The sequence below is a fragment of the Girardinichthys multiradiatus genome, chromosome 13, assembly GCF_021462225.1.
Source record: "Girardinichthys multiradiatus isolate DD_20200921_A chromosome 13, DD_fGirMul_XY1, whole genome shotgun sequence".
Classification (NCBI taxonomy): Eukaryota; Metazoa; Chordata; class Actinopteri; order Cyprinodontiformes; family Goodeidae; genus Girardinichthys; species Girardinichthys multiradiatus.
Window position 1 is genome coordinate 827,939 of NC_061806.1, and position 22,346 is coordinate 850,284.

Below are 22,346 nucleotides of genomic sequence, written 5' to 3' on the forward strand. Positions count from 1 at the left end.
TAAAGTCCCTACACTGGATCCCTGTAGCTCAGAGAATAGACTTTAAAATACTTCTGTTAATCTATAAATCACTGAATGGCTTAGCACCAAAATACATTACAGACTTGTTGTCAGTGTATCAACCACCCAGACCTCTCAGGTCTTCTGGCTCAAATCTACTCTGCAGAACCAGAACCAAAACCAAACATGGAGATGCAGTTATTAGTTATTATGCTCCACTAATCTGAAATAAACTCCCAGAAAACTGTAAAAGCGCCAAAACCCTAAGTTGCTTTAAATCAAGATTAAAAACGTATATGTTTAGAGTGCCCTTTGAATGTGTTATATCTAAACATTATTAGTTAAGTTTTAAGGCCAATTTTCCTTTCATTTTCTTATCCATCATTCTGTTGTCTCTTTTTTTTAATTACCTCTATTGTTTGATTTTCTGTATCATTGTAAAGTTTTTCCTTATGTACAGTGCCATGAGTGCCTTGCTGCTGAAAAGCCCTATATAAATAAACTTGACTTGACTTGATTCTGTGGAGTTAGCTCTTAGCAGTCATGACTTTATGGGATTCTTCTTAAATAAAATTGATTCTATTAAAAAGAAAATCTTTGACATACTCCAGAAGATGATTACTTCATCCTCAGCAAGTGAGACAACATTGGAAATAACTGTAGAACCTGATTTGTGTTTGGACTGTTTTGATCCTGTGAAGCTTTCTGAGTTATCAAATATATTAGCTTAATCTAAACCTTAAACTTGTATGTTAGACCCAATCCCAATCAAATTGTTTAAGGAAGTGTTCCCTTTGATTACCAGCCCCATTTTAGATATGATTAATCTATCTTTACTAAATGAATATGTACTACAGGCTTTTAAGGTAGCTGTAATTAAACCTTTACTTAACAAACCTTCGCTTGATGGAGATGATTTAAGAAATTACAGACCTATGTCCAATCTTCCATTCTTATCTAAAATTCTTGAGAAAATAGTTGCTAATCAAATGTGTGAGTATGTACGCAGTGTTTGATGAGTTTCAGTAAGTTTTCAGAGCTCATTATAGCACTGAAACAGGTCTGCTGAAAGTCACTAATGATATTCTCCTAGCATTAGATAATGGCCTTGCGTCTGTACTTGTCCTATTAGATCTCAGTTCTGCATTTGATACAGTCGATAACTATTCTCTTAGAAAGGCTGGAACATGCTGTAGGGATCAGGGAAACAGCACTAGGCTGGTATAAATTCTATTTGTCTGACATATTCCAATTTGTTCATGTAAATGACAAATCATCTTCAAACTCCAGGGTTATTTGTGGAGTACCACAGGGTTCAGTACTTGGGCCAGTTTTCGTCACTTTATATATGCTTCAAATATGTAAAATTATCAGTCAGGATGGGATAGATTTTTACTAACTGTATGTGCTGTCTTTTATACCCTAAACTTGAAAACTGACTGAGAGTATATTTGTTTTTTCTTCCTAGATGAAAGCACTAAAGAGCTACATTCAATAACATTTACTTTTCCTTCCCATAGAAAGTACTCCTGGATCAGTGCTTCTGTGTTCTTTATCTGTCTCTGCTCTGCTCTCCCAAAACCCCAGTCGCTCACACTGAGCCTGGTTCTGTTGGAGGTTTCTTCCTGTTAAAAGGGGGTTTTCGTCTCCACTGTCGCTACATGCATGCTTAGTATGAGGCTTGCTGCAAAGTCAACGTCAGTGACTGACCACTGTCGCTACATCCTCATCCAGGAGGAGTGACTGCTAGGAGGAGTGACTGCTACAAGTCACTAACGTGATGCAATCTGCTGGGTTTCCTGAGATAGAAAAACATTTTAAACAATTTGAATGATAAACTGAATCCGACTGCACTGTTCGATAGTTAGGATTAATTGGAATGTATGTATCTGACTTGAAATCTGTATGATTTGATTGAATTGACTTTGTGAAGTGGCTTGAGACGACATGTGTTGTGAATAGGCACTATATAAATAAAACTGAATTGAATTGAATTTGAATATAAGTCAAATGCAATGCCTTGTTTTCTAAATATAAAACCAGAAGGAAGCAAATACAAGGAAAAGAGTAGGGGGCATAGAATTCATCCCTGATGCACACAACACAACATAGGAGCACAGGAGGACATGTGATCACTGAAGCTAATGCAAAAAGTTTGCTCCACCAAGTAGGACCTGAACCCTTTAGCGTAATGTCCTTGCCGCCCACTCACTGCTCCAAACGAGAGAGTAAAATCGCATGATCCTGTCATAATCCTTGAGTGTTTTAGTTCTTATTTGTGTTTCTCCATATGTTCCTTGTTCTTTTGCAAAAAACCTTTTGTTTTTGTATATATTCTTTGTGCTTAGTTTGTTAGTTTATTCTATGTGTACTCTAGTTTCTTTTCCTTTAGATATATATCTGTCTTTTCCTTATTTGTTTTGTGTTCTGTATATGTCTGTTTAGTCCCAGTCTCTTCCCTCAGTTGCCTACTCTTCCCTCAACACTACCGGTCAAACGTTTTAGAACGCTTTTCTCATTTAATGGTTTCTTTATGTTAATGACTTTTTAAATCGTATGTAGCTTCTCAATAAATGGAGGTGGATGCCTCAAGCACTGGGGTCAGAGCTGTATTAAGCCAAAGAGTTGAGGATGATCGTGTTCACCCATGTGCCTTCTTTTCAAGGACTCTGTCACAGGCTGAGCGGAATTACGACGTGAGAGACAGAGAGATATTGGCTGTCAAGTTGGCGTTGACAGAGTGGAGACATTGGCTGGAGGGGACTAAGGAGCCGTTTATGGTGTGGACTGACCATAAAAACTTGGAGTACCTGAAATCAGCAAAACGGCTAAACCCCAGACAGGCTAGGTGGGCTCTGTTTTTCGGTCGTTTTAATTTCTCCCTGTCTTACAGGCCAGGGAGTAAAAATGGCAAATCTGACGCCCTATCCCGGAATCAAGAGCCTGAAGAATCTCAGTCTGCGGGTGAAGAGGAGTTTATCCTTCCTGAAACCGTCAGGTTGTCTGTGTCCCGAGTGGAGGTGGAAAGGGAGGTTCAGGAAGCCATTAGGGATCTGCCTATCCCACCATCATGTCCACCTGACCGCTGTTTTGTCCCTGAACACCTTGTGCCTAAGATACTGGAGTCTTGTCATTGCTCTCGTTTAGCTTGTCATCCAGGAATCAGCAGAACCATTCAGACAGTTCGAACTCAGTTTTGGTGGCCATCGCTGGTCAAGGATGTCTAAGACTTTGTTGCTGAACGCACTCAATATTGTCGAGCCAAGCCTTCTCATCGCCCCCCTGCGGGGTTGTTGCACCCTTTGCCAATTCCCCCTCGCCCATGGTCACATATTGCGATGGATTTTTTGACAGGTCTACCGGTTTCTAATGGTCACTCTGTACTACTAACCATAATTGACAGATTTTCAAAGATGGTTCATCTGGTGCCGTTGGAGAAGCTTCCATCTGCTAAGGAGATGGGTGAGATTTTGACCCGAGAAGTTTTCAGGCTCCATGGAATCCCAAATGACATTGTTTCCGATAGAGGACCCCAATTTGTGTCACGTTTCTGGAAGGAGTTTTGTTCTTTGTTGGGAATTTCTGTTAGTCTTTCCTCAGGGTTTCATCCTCAGTCTGACGGCCAAATCGAGAGAGCCAACCAAGAAGCTGAAACCAAACTTCGTATATTATGTGAGTCTGACCCGACCAAGTGGTCACAAGATTTGCCCTGGGTTGAATACGCCATGAACTCTATGCAATCAAGTGCCACTGGTTTGTCCCCTTTTCATGTTGTGTTTGGTTTCCAGCCACCCATGTTTTCAGTTCAGGAGAGAGAAGCTAATGTTCCGTCCGCCCAAGTGGCTGCCCTAAGGTGCCAAAGAATATGGAGAAAGGCCAGGAGATCGATGATCAGAATGTCACTGGTTCAGTCAAAAACGGCCAACCGGAGACGGATCCCTGCCCCTAAGTACCAGGCGGGGCAGAAAGTTTTGTTCTCCGCCAAGGACCTCCCATTAAGGGTAGAATCCTGGAAATTGGCACCCCAATTTGTTGGACCTTTCCCAATCTCCAAGATCATCAACCCTGTCGCTGTACGACTGAGATTACCCAACTCCATGTGGATTCACCCCACGTTCCACGTTTCTCAGGTCAAGCCCTTCGTGGAGCCCCGACTTGGAAATATTATTTTGAATAAGAACAAAATCTTTCTGGAGAAATGGGGCTTAATGGTGTTTACTTAGTTATTGAGTTTAGTAAAATAATATTTATGAAAATATTATTTCCTAGATTGAAAACTTACAACCTTTTTGGTAATGATCTTTAGCTGACTCTTAGTAGGCAGGCCTGTGTTCTTAGTTGTTAGCAGTTGAAGCTAACAAAAGAACCTTATAGCTTATCATCAGAATCAAACACATACCTTTAAAATACCACTAATAAAAGGGTTGAAATGCATAAGTGCGGACAGCGCGTTATGGTCGATCTTCTGTGTTTAAAATCACCCTTTAAATAAAATTTGTCTTAACTTAAAAAGACACAAACAGAGAACACATAAATTGAGCACATGTGCTGAGCAGAAAATCTGCTAGCATTAAGATGGCCAGGTTTCAACACAAACAAAACCAAAGTTCATAAAACGAAAAATGTTTAGATTATTTCATTCTAAACTACTTCTCTCTGCCCAAAACACAACCTCTGACGTGAACCGTGCTGAGGAAAAGTTGTCTGGGGCGACAAAGTTGAAGAAAGCATCCACAGTGAACAAGGGTTAACTTGCAGCTACGGTTGCCAACTCCTTGATAAATAAATTAGGGACACCTCCTGGTAGGGCCGTCCAACCCCACTGTCCCCCACCCCTACAGGCCTGGTGATTTTTTTTTCACCTTTTCCTTTTTGTGAAATAACTTAGGAAACATTTGACTGGAACCCAAGTTTAATTTGATGCACGTTTTTGACTAATACAAATATCCATGGAAAAACAATTATTCAGCAATTTATAAAATAATTTATTCTTCTTGCAAAATAAAATCATCAGACTAAAATAAATATCCTTCTAAAATAAATAAACCACTCTTGAAAAGACCTCCGTCCTGCTTAACTGCAAACAACATAAAGTAGCATAACAGTATAATGCAGAAAATGTTCGTAATAGTGCATTTAGTGGAAACAAAAAGTCTGCAGAAAAGTTGTAAACATAAACATTTGTGTCTTAAAGGCCATGACTGTACAGTTGTAGTGAAAAAAATATTGAACTTGTGAACTAAAACGTACTCGTACTCGTACTCATCGTCTTCCGTTTATCCGGGACCGGGTCGCGGGGGCAGCAGACTCAACGTCCGGGATCTCATTCTTTCGGTCATGACCCAAGGGTCAGGGCCATAGGTGAAGGTAGGAATGTAGACCGACCAGTAAATTGAGAGCTTTGCTTTTCGGCTCAGCTCTCTCTTCACCACAACGGACCGGCACAGCGCCCCCATTACTGTGGCAGCCACACCGATCCGTCTGTCGATCTCCCGCTCCATTCTTCCCTCACTCGTGAACAAGACCCCGAGATACTTAAACTCCTCCACTTGAGGCAGGAACTCCCCTCCAACCTGAAGAGGACAAGCCACCCTTTTCCGGTCGAGTACCATGGCCTCGGACTTGGAGGAGCTGATCCTCATTCCAGCCGCTTCACACTCGGCTGCGAACCGCCACAGCGCATGCTGTAGGTCTTGGCTTGAGGGGGCCAGCAGGACCACGTCATCTGCAAAAAGAAGAGACGAAATCCACTGGTCCCCAAACCCGACCCCCTCCGGTCCTTGGCTGCATCTAGAAATCCTGTCCATAAAAGTTATGAACAGGACCGGTGACAAAGGGCAGCCCTGCCGGAGTCCAACATGCACTGGGAACAAGTCCGACTTAGTGCCGGCAATGCGGACCAAACTCCTGCTCCGCTCGTACAGGGACCGGATGGCCCCTAGTAAAGGGCCCCCGATTCCATACTCCTGGAGCACCCCCCACAAGGGCATCACGAGGGACACAGTCGAATGCCTTCTCCAGGTCCACAAAACACATGTGAACCGGTTGGGCAAACTCCAATGAACCCTCGAGCACCCTGTAGAGGGTATAGAGCTGGTCCAGTGTTCCACGGCCGGGACGAAAACCACACTGCTCCTCCTGAAGCCGAGGTTCGACTATCGGTCGGACTCTCCTCTCCAATACCCTGGCGTAGGCCTTACCAGGGAGGCTGAGGAGTGTGATCCCCTTGTAGTTAGAACACACCCTCCGGTCCCCCTTCTTATGAAGGGGGACCACCACCCCAGTCTGCCAGTCCAGAGGCACTGTCCCCGACCGCCACGCAATGTTGAAGAGACGTGTCAACCATGACAGCCCTACCACATCCAGAGACTTGAGGTACTCAGGGCGGATCTCACCCACCCCCAAAGCCCTGCCACCGTGGAGCTTTTTAACCACCTCGGTGACTTCAGCCTGGGTGATGAAAGAGTTCAACCCCGCGTCCCCAGCCTCTGTTTCCACCACCGAATGCGTGATGGCAGGAGTGAGGAGATCCTCAAAGCACTCCTTCCACCGTCCGATAATGTCCTCAGTCGAGGTCAGCAGTCTCCTGCCCCCACTATAAACAGTGTTGGCGAAGCACTGCTTCCCCCTCCTGAGGCGACGGACGGTTTGCCAGAATCGCTTTGAGGCCAACCGGTAGTCCTTCTCCATGGCCTCACCGAACTCCTCCCAGGTCCGAGTTTTTGCCTCTGCCACAGCCCGGGCCGCAGCACGCTTGGCCTCACGGTACCCGTCAGCCGCCTCCGGAGTCCCACAAGCCAACCACAGCCGATAGGACTTCTTCTTCAGCTTAACAGCAACCCTTACTGCCGGTGTCCACCACCGGGTTCTGGGATTGCCACCGCGACAGGCACCGCAGACCTTACGGCCGCAGCTACGGGCAGCAGCATCGACAATAGATGCAGAGAACATGGTCCACTCGGACTCTATGTCTCCAACATCCCCCGGGATCTGGTCGAAGCTCTCTCGGAGGTGGGAGTTGAATACATCCCTGGCCGAGGGCTCTGCCAGGCGTTCCCAGCAGACCCTCACTATGCGCTTGGGCCTGCCAAGTCTGTCTGGCTTTCTCCTCCTCCAGCGGATCCAACTCACCACCAGGTGATGATCAGTGGACAGCTCAGCCCCTCTCTTCACCCGAGTGTCCAAAACATGCAGCCGAAGGTCTGATGATACGACAACAAAGTCGATCATCGACCTCCTGCCTAGGGTGTCCTGGTGCCAAGTCCACTGATGGACACCCTTATGTTTGAACATGGTGTTCGTTATGGACAATCCGTGACTAGCACAGAAGTCCAATAACAAAACACCACTCGGATTCAGATCGGGGAGGCCATTCCTCCCGTTTATCGCCTCTCCAGGTGTCACTGTCGTTCCCCACGTGGGTGTTGAAGTCCCCCAGCAGAATAATGGAGTCCCCGGGAGGGGCACTATCCAGCACCCCCGACAGGGACGCCAAGAAGGCCGGGTACTCTGCACTGCCACTCGGCCCGTAGGCTGAAACGATAGTCAAAGACCTCTCCCCAACCCGAAGGCGCAGGGATACGACCCTCTCATCCACTGGGGTAAACCCCAACACGAGACGGCTGAGCTGGGGGGCAACAAGAAAACCCACACCAGCCCGCCGCCTCTCCCCGTGGGCCACTCCGGAGTAGAAGAGAGTCCAACCCCTCTCAAGGAGATGGGTTCCAGAGCCCACGCTGTGCGTGGAGGCGAGCCCGACTATTTCTAGTCGATATCTCTCGACCTCCTGCACAAGCTCAGGCTCCTTCCCCCCCAGCGAGGTGACATTCCACATCCCTAAAGCCAGCCTAAGCATCCGGGGATCGGGCCGCTGAGGTCTCCACCTTCGTCCGCCACCCAATCCTCTTTGCACCGGTCCCTCACGGTTCCCCCTGCAGGTGGTGGGCCCACCGGGGGATGGCCTCGCGTCTCTCGTTCAGGCTTGGCCCGGCCGGGTCCCGCGAGGAGCAACCCGGCCACCAGGCGCACTCCGACGAGTCCCGACCCCAGGCCTGGCTCCAGGGTGGGACCCCGGCTCTGCCGTACTGGGCGACGTCACGTGCCTCGATATTCGAACTAAAATGTGCAGTGCTAAATCATGTGGAAACAACCCAGGCGGGCGACGACCAGGAGGTCGTCCCCAACAGGCATAGAGTTCAGGTGGGCAACCAGGAGGTCATCCCCAACAGGCACAGAGTTCAGGCGGGCGACCGGACCTGCACCACAGAGTTCTGAGCGGTCGGCGGCAAAGTGAGGCCGGCAGCGGAGATGCCAGGCAAACCCACGAAGTGAGGAATTAGGCGGTCTGCGACAAAGCCAGAACCGCGGCAAAGACTTGGGCCTAGGCAGGGCCCGCAGAGGCTTGGACCTGGCGTCCAGCTTTGGTGTGTCTAGCTGTGGTGTGTCAGGCTCTGGTGTGTCTAGCCGTGGTGTGTCAGGCTCTGGTGTGTCTAGCCGTGGTGTGTCAGGCTCTGGTCTGTCTAGCCGTGGTGTGTCAGGCTCTTGTGTGTCTAGCCGTGGTGTGTCAGGCAAAGAGTCAGGCTTTGTGTCAGGCTGTGTGTCATGTGGAGGTGTGTAATGCTGTAAAGCCAGGAGCACCCCCCAAAGAAAAAACAAAAGGTGCTCCGGACCTGGTTGTGGAGGCAGCCCGCTCACAGGCTCCTCCGGGATCAGACGAGGAAGTAGAGGCAGCCCACTCACAGGCTCCTCCCGGATCAGGCAAGGTTCTGAAGACCCGGCGGTGGAGGCCGGCTGAGGCTGTGTAGACCCGGCGGCGGCAGCAGGCTGTGAGTCCAGAGGCTTGGCAGCAGGCTGTGAGTCCAGAGGCTTGGCTGCATGCTGCGAGTCCAGTGGCTTGGCTGCATGCTGCGAGTCCAGCGGCTTGGCTGCATGCTGCGAGTCCAGCGGCTTTGCTGCATGCTGTGGCTCATGAAGCTTGATGGTGGACGGCTGTGGCTCATAATCCGTGGAGCTCTTTGCTGCTCTAACAGCCACAAGAAGAGGGTCGAAAGCACCTCCAGCAGAAAGAGGAGCTGGAGCGTCGAGCCATCCCTCCGCAATGAATTCGGCCTGTAGAACAGAGTGCACCAGATTCAGATCCTCTGGATGATCCATTAGATGGAGTACAAAATTATAGCAACGTCCCTCCATGAAGTCCTTCTTCATTTTCTCCAGTCTGGCTTGAACCCAATTCAGCCCTGGAGGCTGCACCGGCGACCGGTGACCTTCAGAGAGCGCTGGGTGACCACCCACCAACTCCGGGGAAAGCAGCTGCGAGGAGACCATGGCGGATGGACCCTCCGTAGAAGGGTTGGAGGCGCCCATCCGAACCTCCCCAATGGCGACTGTTTCGCGGCGACGACATCGTCCAGGGCGGGAGCCGAAACCAGCGGGAAATTCGGCCGCATCAGGGGCCGCTGCAGACGAGGATGGCTCCGGCGAAGCAGCTGTGAGCAGGTTGAGCTCGGCCGGAGCTGCTGCAGCTGGGGTGGAGCGCTTGCGGCGTGGGCGATGGCGGCGTGAAGAGGCGGGGAGGGCTGAGACTGTTAGAGGCAAATTGGAGCGGATCCGACCCGGTATGGAGACTGGAGTTACCGGCGTCGGTTGGCGTCCTTCAGCTTCCTCCATTTCCTGGAGCAACATGGGTGAAGGTACAATCTCCACCTCTTCTCCATACCTTTCTCTCAAATTCTCCTCCTGCTGTCGCACCCACTTCTTCAGCTCTTCTTGTTTGTCTGCTTGGTCCTTTTTCTGGCTGGTTCCTAATGTCAGCTTCTGAGTTTGGATCGGACCAAAGTGCAGACAAGAGCTTGGCAGCCGCATAACTGATCAGGAAAATGAAACATGGCAGAACAGTGAGCAAATAAACAGAGGAACCAGCAGGGAACAAAGAACACAGACCAACTAATATACAAGGAGAAAACAAAGGCAAGTAATCACAGGAACTAAGAACAGGTGTCACAAGCTGGCAGGGAGGCAGAGGAGACAGGTGGAACTGATTAACAACACAGAGAAACAGAACTAAACAAAAGTTAACACAAAACACAAACCAAGTCCAAGGATGTCATATCATGACATGTTTACAATCATCAATAACATTAAAACGTGGTTATACTTTTAACTGCCAACTAAGTGAAGCCTTTTAGTGATCTTCTCCATGTCCTCAAAGCAAATGTTCCCAGATGTTAGAGAGAGGGGCTGCAGGAGAAAGAGCCAGTTTTCCTCTGAGAAGTTAAACCATTTCTGGATGTAACTGATGGCAGTGTTTAAGAAGGCTGTAAACTCCTGCCTGTCAACATCAGCATCAGATGGCAAGAGACGCTGAAGCTTCTGTCTTGTTAGGTACCTGTAGAACCCATTATCTCTTCTCTGAATTAATCTTCTCAGAAAAGAGTCCATGATGGAATAGAGGTTAACAGATGTGGTCACATTCTTCTCCAACATTTTCACCACCTCTTCAAACAGAGACATGACATTATTACAGAAGAGAAGGTACACTTCAACAATGTCTGCCTCTTGTTCAACTCCATCAGCGCATTCTGTCAACCTCAGCAATGCTTTCAGGTGCCTTGAACAGTCCTCACCAACACTGATGACATATGACATAAGTGGGACCCAGTTCTGTAGCAGGCAGGTGATTGCAGGGTTGAGTGACAGCCATCTAGTCACCACATGGCGCAGGATTTCATAGAATTCAACGTCACAGAATTCAGAGAAGTCTTTTAGGGACTCTCTTCTTTTGGTAGAGATGGAAAATAATCTGTATACCTTGAGAACAACATTTTCTACATCTGCTGAGAGCTTGTCCAAAGCTTTTTTCACTGTGTTATAGATGATATGTGCATGGCAGTTTCCAGGAAGGATCTCACTGTTGGATCTCACTCTCAATTTTGTGAAGACAGAGTTGTGGATTCCATAATTGACATTTGTGTTGTCAGCACTGAATGCAGAAACATGATCCATGGAGAGACCCACGTTTTCAAAAGAGCTTCGTATCATTTTGACTGTTCCCTCAGCAGACTCATCTGGATTCTCAACAAAATCTATTACCTTGTTCACCACCCCATTCTCTGATGTGAAAAACTGCACTGGTAAGGGAAACATCTTCCAATTTTCCTTATTTGAGGCATCTGTGTGAAGAGAGAAGGGGAGTGGGTTTCCACCATTTTTCAATTTTTTGATCACCTCCTCTATTGCATTTGGGGACAGGACATCGGTGACCACAGCCTCAGCCTTCGTCCTGCCACAGGACATCTTCTTTGCAATGCTGGAGTCATTCATTGTTCGGAGAATCAGCTTAAGTGCACAATCAGCTGAGTTGTACCTTAAAACATGCTTCACAGTATGGTATATATGTGCTACCTCTGCAGCAGTCACCTGTAAAAAATATTAAAGAAATCTTATAGTATATGTTAATCTTTATTTATCTTTCAAGTCCTCTTGTTTATAACACTAAAAATATCATGTATTTAGCCTTAAATGCTCATATTCATAACATTTCTGCACAACAACATTAAAAATATTATCATTTTTTTCACATACCATATCTGTCTGGTGGAGAACAAACTGGTCAAGGGTTCCCCTGGTTCTGCTGTCACTCATGTTTCTTATGTGTCCAATACTGGAACCATGCTGTTTTGCATCCCACTGTCCACCATGGGCTACAGAAAAAGTGCTCAGGCAGACGGTGCAGTGGGCTTTGTAGCAATTATTGTGCTTTCCAGTGACGCCTGTTCTTTTTCCCACTCAACTGTATTTTTGCAGCCTTTTCTTTTTTTTTCTGGGAGGAGTGGTCAGGTTACTGCTCAAAGCTGAACTTCCAGCAGTGTTTGTTACTTGTGAATGCCTGCTGGTGACAATTCCATTTTTCAAGGGACAGTTGGCAACTCTACTTGCAGCTAACCTCCGTAGCTGTGGGGTGGGGTGTCTCATGCTGCCAAGCTGGCCAAACTGCATTTTACTGCTGTAGCCACAGTGTTGCGGTCCCGTTGTCCTTCCAGGAAAAACTGCTCCACTCAACATTGTAGGGACAGGGTCTCTGCTGGGAACTCTCTGCAACACAGTTTGCTTATGTCGACCTCAGAGAGAAAAGTCAAGCAACGAATGTGTCAGAGTACTGGGAATTTCATGGAAAGTTTTTACTGGCTGGGGTCCCAACAACAGATTATGATGAGTCACAGATTTTGATGAAACACCGACACCATCACTTCCACTGCAGGTCACTTCCAGCACAGGTCTCTTATGTTGTGACTTTTATATTTCAGTTGTTGCTTTTGTATTTCTGTTGTGGCTTTTGTATTTGTGTTTCAACTTTTGTGTTTTGCCTGAGACCTCTGGGCCAACGTAGGAAACATCTCCCTTTCAGTCTCGTTCAAAAAAAACTTTCTGTGTTCGTAATTGTTGCCTGATTTAGTCAAACCACAAGCATTATGACAGACATACTTACTGTGACCTGTTTAGTCAGAGGGGACCCAAGGTTTAAATAATAATTAGATCGAATTTAGTTTAGAATCAACACGTGTTTCAATAGCAGTTCATTAAGACCCTGAAGAAATTTAACTGTTTAATAATGTCTAAAGTTTAAAAGAGACCAGTGTGGAACTAATTGATGCTTTGATCAATATGTATTATTAAATAAAACTGGAATACAAAACTAACATTTAAAAATAGTCAAGGATGCATTTTATGAAGTGTTGTATAATAACTTGGTGACATTTGATAAGAAAAGTGGCCCAAATCAATTTACAGTATTATCAACATGGACTATCTAGTGCACAGAGTGTACCTGAATGCATCATTAGGTTATTACTTGTGGCTATGATACACTGTTAAGAAGCAGGGCTAAACTTAGTAGGAGAAACATTTTGATGGTGGAGTTCAACTTATCTAACACCGGTGTTGAATAAGTGCGTAATCAAAATTTGTGATTCTAACACAGACATGGTGTCGCTACATTAACTGCACCTGCACACATAGAAAAATTTACAAGACATTTTGATTCTTTGATATCAAAAACATATGAAATAACCAGTCCATCCATCCATCCATCCATCCAAATAATCAGTCATTATTTTTAATTAAGTAGTATGCCTCGGGGTCTTTGGTTGTTTTGGCCGTTTCCAGAGGATGGCTCCTGCAAGACTGAACAATTCTCACACTGTTCCATAAATCAACTTTTCACACGGGCTGAGCAGGGATCCTTTCTCTTTATACCCAGCCACTAACTGCTCCTCTTGGCTTCCATACCACAGGACAGGTATTTACGTTCAATAGGTTTCATCCACTGAGTTCTCCCAGATACAGAGTTCAATAAAAAATATTTTCTTAAGTCAAGGAGACCAGAGCACTCTAAATGGCAATGAACATGGATGAGTGCATTGGAGACTGCTAATTCATTGACAAACTAACTCATTAAAAATCATTTTCCTAAGATTAAAAGCTGTATAAAAACAGTCAGAATGCAGTAAGAAGTCCTTTTTCAGCAAGACTTAAACTAATTGGATAAGATGAATGCAAGCAGAGCTTAGAAGAGATACTTGTTGAGGCATAAAAGTAAATACCAGGACAGAATGATTCCCATGACTGCACTAAGACTTTCTGTTTAATAGTTTTTGCTCTGGCTTTATTCATTACCAGAAGTATGTGTCTCTGTTGCCATTGCTTAGTTGACTTTTATGTCTAGCTTTGTTGCAACATCAGCTTATAGCCTTTATTTTAAATTGATGTTGGTTGTCCTTCCTGATCTCTTTTCTTGTTGCTTGTTGGAATTTACCAACACCTCATTTGATGATCCTGTGGATTAAACAATCTGAAGCTGTAAGAATGGCATTTGTTTTATATTCATCTAGAAAACTAAGATTTAGCACAAACAAGAATGTGTTTGCATTTGAGGATTCTCTGAATATAGTCAGTGAGCATTTAAACAGCCCTTTGTATGCAGCTTTAGGCACAACAGTCAATATCTTTCACTTTCTTCTAATTGTCCACATCACAGGGAATTACTAAAGCTGCAAGTTGAAAGTTTAAATTTTTCCGATCCTTTTAATTTGGGCTATTTTTTCAAGATGGGGTGACAGCAAACTTTAGTAAAGGCGAATATTTTGAAACTACAATTGACGCAATCTTATTGATATTTCTGTGCAATGTGCCCAGTCTAATATGATGTACACCAAAAAAAAGATTACACTACTGTGGTTACTTTTCTTAAGTAACACTGCTGTCTTGCAAGAAGACTGTCCTCTATTCATATCCCAGCCTTTAGTCTTTCTGCGTGTTCTCATCATGTACTCCGGCCTCCTCCCCCAGTCCAGAAAGGTTAATTGTCATCTCTAAATTGGCATTAGAAGTGAGTGTGCCTGCATGGTTGTTCATCAAGCCTGTCTCTGTTGCCCTGTGATAGGTTGGTGAGGCTGTACCCCATCTCTTGCGACCAGTGGCGATTGCTCTAAGACTGCAAGGGAAGCTCAGCTTCCCCTAAAATGTCAAAAAATAAGCGATCAAATATATACTGTTGTGTGTACATGTCATTGACTAAATATGCGCTACAACGCGCTCAACCTATGTTCAGAATCAGCTTCTTATCACTGGTAACGACGCGGCTTTCCTCTCGCTCATTTCCGCAGCTTATCAGAGCTTTAAACAGTGAGTTCAATAGTGAAGAAAAACTGCTGGGCTTTGTCCCGCCCATCGGACGCTCAGTGTCTCTGGGGGTCTGTGGGGCAGTGGATACTCAGCTTCTGCATGATGATTGGATGATCTGTCTGAGACTGAATCCCTTTTTGATTGACAGTGAAATCAGCGAATTAGCGATCTTGAAATTGAGCTTCCCCTCTTTGAAAGACCAGTTTCCGCCACTGCTTGCGACATACTTAATACTGCAGTTATTTGAACTACACCAACAGAAACAGTGTGGAGACAGAATTTTATCAAATATTTTTCTTTTTCCATGCCTGGTGGCTTTTGAAATCCTGAGGATCACAGTATTCGCTCAAGTATACTCAGCAGAGTTGATCCTATTTGCTCAGTAGCAGTATATAGTTATGCAGCTGCCATTTCAAAATAGTTTTTGTGTATAACCACAGCTCATAAATTTCAAATATAGTGAAAAATAAAACAGTGTCACTCATTTTAGAAAGGGACGTTTATATATTATATAGACTAATTCCACATAGAGTGAAACATTTCAAGCCTTTATTTTGCATAATTTTGATAATTATGGTTTACAGACCATAAAAAACCCCAAATTCAGTGTCTCAGAAAATTAGAATATTGTGAAGAGGTTAAATACATACAAAGTTGAGTGGAAGAAAAAATGTGCTACGTGGATAACCTCAGCCTAAAATCCATTTAGGAATTAGGGGAAGCTTCACAAGAAGCAGCCTAAGGCTCGATTCAGTGCATCAAGAGCCACTACGCACAGACGAATCCTATACATGGGTTTCATTCCTGTTGTCATGCCAATCCTGTATCAGAGACAGAAACTTCTTACCTGGGCTAAGGAGTGAAGGAAGTAGACTGTTACTCAATGGTCCAGAGTCTTCTTTTCAGATGAAAGAAAATTCTGCCTTTCATTTGGTAATCAAGGTCCCAGAGTCCGGAGGAAGAGTGGAGAAGCACAGAATCCATGTTGGTCGAAATCTAGTGTAAAGTTTCCACAGTCAGTATTGATTTGCGGTGCCATGTCATCTGCTGGTATTTGTCCACTGTGTTTTCTGAAGTCCACAGTAAACACAACCATCTACTTGGATATTTTAGAGTACTTCATGCTTCCTTCTGCTGACATGCTTTAAGAGATGCTGATATCATTTTTCAGCAGAACTTGGCACCTGCCCACATGGCCAAAGGTACTAAAAGCTGGTTCAGTGACAAGGAGCTAGTGTCTGTATCTCTTTGCTGTCTTCTCACCCACGTTTGTGCGGAAAAAGATGGCCTCTCATTGTTGGACTGGTCCTGCTAGTAATTTACTTTGTTTCAAAGGTTGTTCAAAGGAGTTGTTATTTTCTTTTTTTTTTACAGGATCAAGATTTTCAATAAAGCAACAATTGAATGCAATCTGCTGGTTTCCTTAGAAACGTATTAATAAATCACTTTTTTTCAACTGGTTGTAAGGGTATTGCAATTGCTTTGAAATGAAATTTCAGTAATTGGGTTTAATATGACTATTCTGGGCTTAACTGCATACAATCAATTGACAGAAAGTAACAGAATCAGAACTTGACATGTTATGTAAAATGCTGTGAGATGATTTTTCTTGGGAATTTACCATTTACAGATAAACTGAATTGATCTTTGAAGGTGAATTTATCTTTAGTTGATTATTACAGAGGTAAACTGGTGAAATTGGTTATGCAAGCTGAACACTTGTTTTAATTAATGGTTTATCTTTAATCATACACCAAAACCTGTTTGAACAAGTTTAAACATTTTGATGTTTACATTTTTTTGGTTGTTGTTACCAACCAGATCAGGACAACTTTGTGTCATTTAGCTATTATGAATCTGAGGGGAAAAAGATCCCATACACGACATGGATTAAGGGAGTATAGAAAATAAATTCATGGATGGATATTGATGACACACAACTTTATGTGTCACCAAATGACTACAATCCTTTAGAGTCACTGATGTAGCATTTCAATAATATTTGTGAGTGGATTGGTTTTAGAATTTCCTCCAAGTGAAAGCAGTATTGTTTACCGTTTTAAATAAAGGTCAAAGTTGACTTTTTCATTTCAGTTAATTTATCATGAGATATTTGTATTTTATTTGTTTTATTGTCTTTCTTTTATGTGTCTTTTTTATATAGTTTTAAAAGTTTTAAAAGGTAACTTGGAAAGCCAGCAGATATACTAACTTTACAATCTACTGTTGTGTTGCACAGTCCACAGGCCAATTCTACTGCTGCTTATACATTTTCATTGGTGATCAGTTACATTTTATTAAGGGGTGATTAATCAGAAGTAATTACATCTGCTTTAATCCATTTTACTGGTTTACTAGACAAAGATCAACTTTTAATTTTGTTTTGAAGCTCGGAGCTGCAGAAGGCCTCCTGCTGTAACAGTAAAAGCATTGAAATTGTGAGTACTGATAAGAGCAGCTGCATGCAATAAAATGCAGTTGGACTGACCGTGACAATGCAAAGCAGACTTGAAAAGCAAAGTCCTGTCAGCGTCCCTAAGGGGTTGATACAAAGCCTGGGTGATAAGCCGAGTCTGTCGGGAGGGGGCTGTGTGGAATATTAAACATGATAGGTGTTTGCTGGCTTAATGGTTTTGTGACAGAACCTCAAATTCATTCAGGTTCACTTTATTAACATATAGACTCAAAATTTAGAAGATCTTTCATCCAAAAGGAATCTAAGTGCTCTTTGAATAAAAAATGTCTTACATCCTGCTACAACTCACTGAAAGCACCCAAAGATCAAACGTGATAACCAGGGAAGAGAGAGCCATAACAAAAAGTTTAGCATTAAATGGTAAACGTTAAAAAACAGAAATAAAAACTCTAGTATTTCAGATTTTAATACACCTAGGAATTTGTAGTTTGGTCATGTGTGTAAAGATGTTGTAAAGACACAACACCCTGGCAGTGAACTTTTTTTTAAATAAAAAAATCTTGACAATATACACAATTCCCTGCTCCCAGCTTGGTGACTTCACTGATCCCTTGGGAAACTATACTGTTAAAGGAGGAATACCTGAAGTTAACTAGGAAGAAGCCATAGTAAACACTAAAGCCTCATAGTTTAAAAAAAACATCTTTATGGGCAATTTATCTTTAGACTGAGGATTAGGTGTCAAGGATACAGTTAGCTTTTATTTAGTGCAGTAGCATAATCTCACATGTATATAAAAAAGAGAAAAATCACTTTCTTAATTGGCTAAATTTATTCATAGGAAAAATAATCCCATGTTAAACATTTTTTAACAAAATCACCAGTAGAAATATTGGTTTATTGCTGCTGACAATACTTTACACACTGTCTTGAAAAAAATATTTACAGCCTTTGAACTTTTCACATTGTGTTACATTGCATTTACAAGACATTTTGATTCTTTGATATCAAAAACAAATTAAATTACCAGTCCATCCATCCATCCATCCATCCACTGTCTTCTGCTTATCTGGGATCGGGTCGCTGGGGCAGCAGCCCAAGCAGAGAGGCCCAGACTTTCCTCTCCCCAGCCACTTGGACCAGCTCGTCTGGGGGAATCCCAAGGCGTTCCCAGGCCAGCCAAGAAACATAGTCCCTCCTGCGTGTCCTGGGTCTTCTTCTGGGCCTCCTCCTAGTGGGACGTATCTGGAACACCTCACCAGAGAGGCGTCCAGGAGGCATTCTAACCAGATGCCTGAGCCAACTCAACTGGCTCCTCTCGTGGAGAAGCAATGGCTCTACTCTGAGTCCCTCCCGGATGACCGGGCTTCTCACCCTATCTCTAAGGGAGAGGCCAGACACCCTGCGGAGGAAACTCTTTTTGGCCGCTTGTATCCATGATCTCATTCTTTCGGTCACAACCCAAAGCTCACGACCATAGATGATGGTAGGAAGGTAGATTGACCAGTAAATTGAGAGCTTCACTTTTTGACTCAGCTCTCTCTTCACCACGACAGACCGGTACAGCGCCCGCATCACTGCTGATGCAGCACCAATCTGTCTATCGATCTCCCACACCATTTTTCCCTCATTCGTGAACAAGACCCCAAGATACTTGAACTCTTCCACTTGAGGCACGACCTCCCCCCCGACCTGGAAAAGGCACTCTACCCTTTTCCGGCTCAAGACCATGGCCTTGGACTTGGAGGCACTGATTCTCATCCGGGCCGCTTCACACTCGGTTGCGAACTGCTCCAGTGAGAGCTGTTGATCACGATCTGATGAAGCCAATAGGACCACATCATCTGCAAAAAGCAGAGACGCAATCCTATGGCCACCAAAAGAGATCCCCTCAACACCTCGGTTGCGCCTAGTAATTCAGTCCATAAAACTTATGAACAGAATCTGTAACAAAGGGCAACCTTGGAAGAGTCCAACCCTCACTGGAAACAAGTCTGACTTACTGCCGGCAATGCAGACCAAGCTCTGACACCGGTCATACAGGGCCCCAACAGCCCGTCACAAAGGGCCTGGTACCCCATACCCCCGGAGAACCCCCACAGGATTCCCAGAGGGACACAGTCAAATGCCTTCTCCAAGTCCACAAAGCACATGTAGACTGGTTGGGCGAACTCCCAGGCACCCTCCACAACCCTGCTGAGGGTGTAGAGCTGGTCCAATGTTCCATGGCCGGACCGAAAACCACACTGCTCTTGAATCCAAGATTCAACTATCCGACGGACCATCCTCTCCAGAACCTTCGAATAAACTTCACCAGGGAGGCTTAAGAGTGTGACTCCCTTATAGTTTGGTCTACGACACTCTACAGTCCCCCTTTTTGAATAGGGAGACCACCACCCTGGTCTGCCAATCCAGATGAACTGCCCCCAATGTCCACACAATACTGCTGAGTTGCGTTAGCCAACACAATCCTAAAACATCCAGAGCATTGAGGAACTCCAGACAAACCTCATACCCCCCTGGGGCCTTACCACCGAGGAGCTTTTTAATCGTGTATTTTAATAATGTATTTTACCTTAGCACCAGAGATTGGAGAGCCCGCTTCATGGTCCCCAGGCTCTGCGTCCTCAGTGGAAGACGTGTCGGTGGGATTGAGGAGGTCTTCAAAGTATTCTTCTCACCGACCTACAACGTTCAAAGTAGAAACCGGATGGGAGACTGTTATCCTCTAGAAGCCATACGGAAGCCATTTTTCATGACCTCTCCGAACTCCTCCACTTGGACTGCCGATACCCATCAGCTGCTTCTGGAGTCCCCCAGGCCAAAAAGACCTGGTAGTACTCCTTCTTCCACCTGACACCATCCCTCACCGCCAGTGTCCACCAGCGGGTTCAAGGATTGCTGCCGCGACAGGCACCAACAACCTTGTGACAACAGCTGCAGTAAGCCGCCTTGGCAATGGAAGCACAAAACATGGTCCACTCGGACTCAATGTCCCCCACCTCCCCCGAAACTTGTTTGAAGCTCTCCCGGAGGTGGGAGTTGAAGCTCCACCCCACAGGAGACTCTGCCAGGTGTTCCCAGCAGACCCTCAAGATTCGTTTAGGTCTGCCAGGTCTGACCTGCATCCTCCCCCACCATCGGAGCCAGTTCACCATCAGGTAGTGGTCAGGGGAAAGCTCCACTTACCCTCTTCACCCGAGTGTCCAAGACATGCGGCCGCAGATCAGATGACATGACCACAATGTTGATCATCAAACTGCGGCCTGGGGTGTCCTGGTGCAAAGAGTAGATATGGACGCCATTATGTTTGAACATGGGGTTAATTATGGACAATCCAAGACGAGCACAGAAGTCTAATAACAAAACATCAATCGGGTTCAGAATAGTAGAGCCATTCCTCCCAACCACACCCTTCCAGGTCTCACTGTTATTGCCAACGTGAGCGCTCTACAATACGCCCTCCAAGGGCTCCAAAAAGGGTGGGTAGTCTGAACTGCTGCTTTGTGCATAAGCACAAACAATAGTCAGAACCTCCCACCCATAGGCAGAAGGAGGCTACCCTCTCGTTTACCAGAGTGAACCCCAATGTACAGGTGCTGAGATGGGGGACAACAAGTATGCCCACTCCAGCTCGGTACCTCTCACTCTTCTGGAAGAGTGTCCAACCCCTTTCAAGGAGACTGGTTCCAGAGCCAGAGCCGTGCGTGGAGGTCAGCCCGACAATTTCTAGCTGGAACCTCTCTACCTCGCACACCAACTTAGGCTCCTTCCCCACCAGAGAGGTGACATTCCACATCCCAAGAGCCCGCTTCTGCAGCCGCGGATCAAACCGACAAGGTCTCCGCCTTCAGCCGCCACCCATAACACATTGCACCCGATCTCTTTGGCCCCTCCCACGGTTGTTGATCCCATTGGCAGGGGGACCCATGATTCCACTTTGGGCTGTGCCCGGCCGGGCTCCATGGGTAAAAGCCCGTTCACCAGGGGCTCACCAGCATGCCCCACCTCCAGGCCTGGTTCTAGAGTGGAGCCTCGGTGACCCGTGTCCGGGCAAAGGAACACTGTTTCCATTTGTGGCCATCATCATAAGAGGACTGTGGGCTGCGCTTTGTCTGATTCCTCACCTAGGACCTGTTTGTCTTGCGTGACCCTACCAGGGACATAAAGCCCCTGACAACATAGCTCCTAGGATCATTGGACACTCAAACCCCTCCACCATGGTAAGGTGGCAGACTAGGGAGGGTTTTATTTTGACTTAATGGGTTACAACAGCATGAAGTAGTGCATCATGGTGAAGGGGAGATAAAATCACATGTTTTTCAGTGGTGTGCATTTGTATACAGCCCCCCTTAGCTTCAGAGACTTCACTTCCTTAAGCATTGTCTAAATCTATGCATCCATAGACAAACATAACAAAATAATGTTTTTTGAGAAAAGTGCTATATGACCAAAACTGCCTCTATGCCTAGTGATATAGATACACACAAAACAACTGCAGAGAGGTGAGAATTAATCCAAGGACTCACCACATTTTGGAACCACAGAGACACAAAGCAGCCATTAAGTGATGCCAAAACAGCCAGGTGGAAAGCTTTGGAATACTAAACACCAAGCCGAGCTGTCATTCCCATCTAACAGCTCAAAACAGATTGGATGATTTTGCTGAGAGTTATGCTCAATCAGGATGATCTTAGGTGCTTTATCGGCATCTGGAAGACCTTCATCTGACTGATTGTGCGCCAAAAGCAGGAGAAAAATTTGCATTTGAAAAAGAACCTGATTGCTTTTTTCACACAAGGATTTCATACCAGCTGCATGTACCTTTCTCATTTTGCACAAAAGCTACCAAGATACACTGACTGTCAAACAGAATACTGATGACATAGATGTTAGGATTATGAATCTGTAAATATTATTTAATATTAATATCTTAATATTTTATCAAATAATATTTCGGTCTGTTAAGGGTTGTCCTGTGAATACCAGCCCAGTAAGGTGATGGTATTAGGACAAAATAGAATGGTGTGAGACGAGCTCTGACATTATTGAACAGCACAAACTCTGCACACACATGGAATGAATTCACACAAGTTCTTAAAATACAAGAATTTATTAACAAAAATATGTCAACTCAAAGTCAAACATATTTCAATCAACAAACTCTTTACTATGCTAAAACAATCCAACTAAACTACCAAGCAGAATTAAAGAATAGGGAAGACTAATGGACTATGTACAATATAAACAA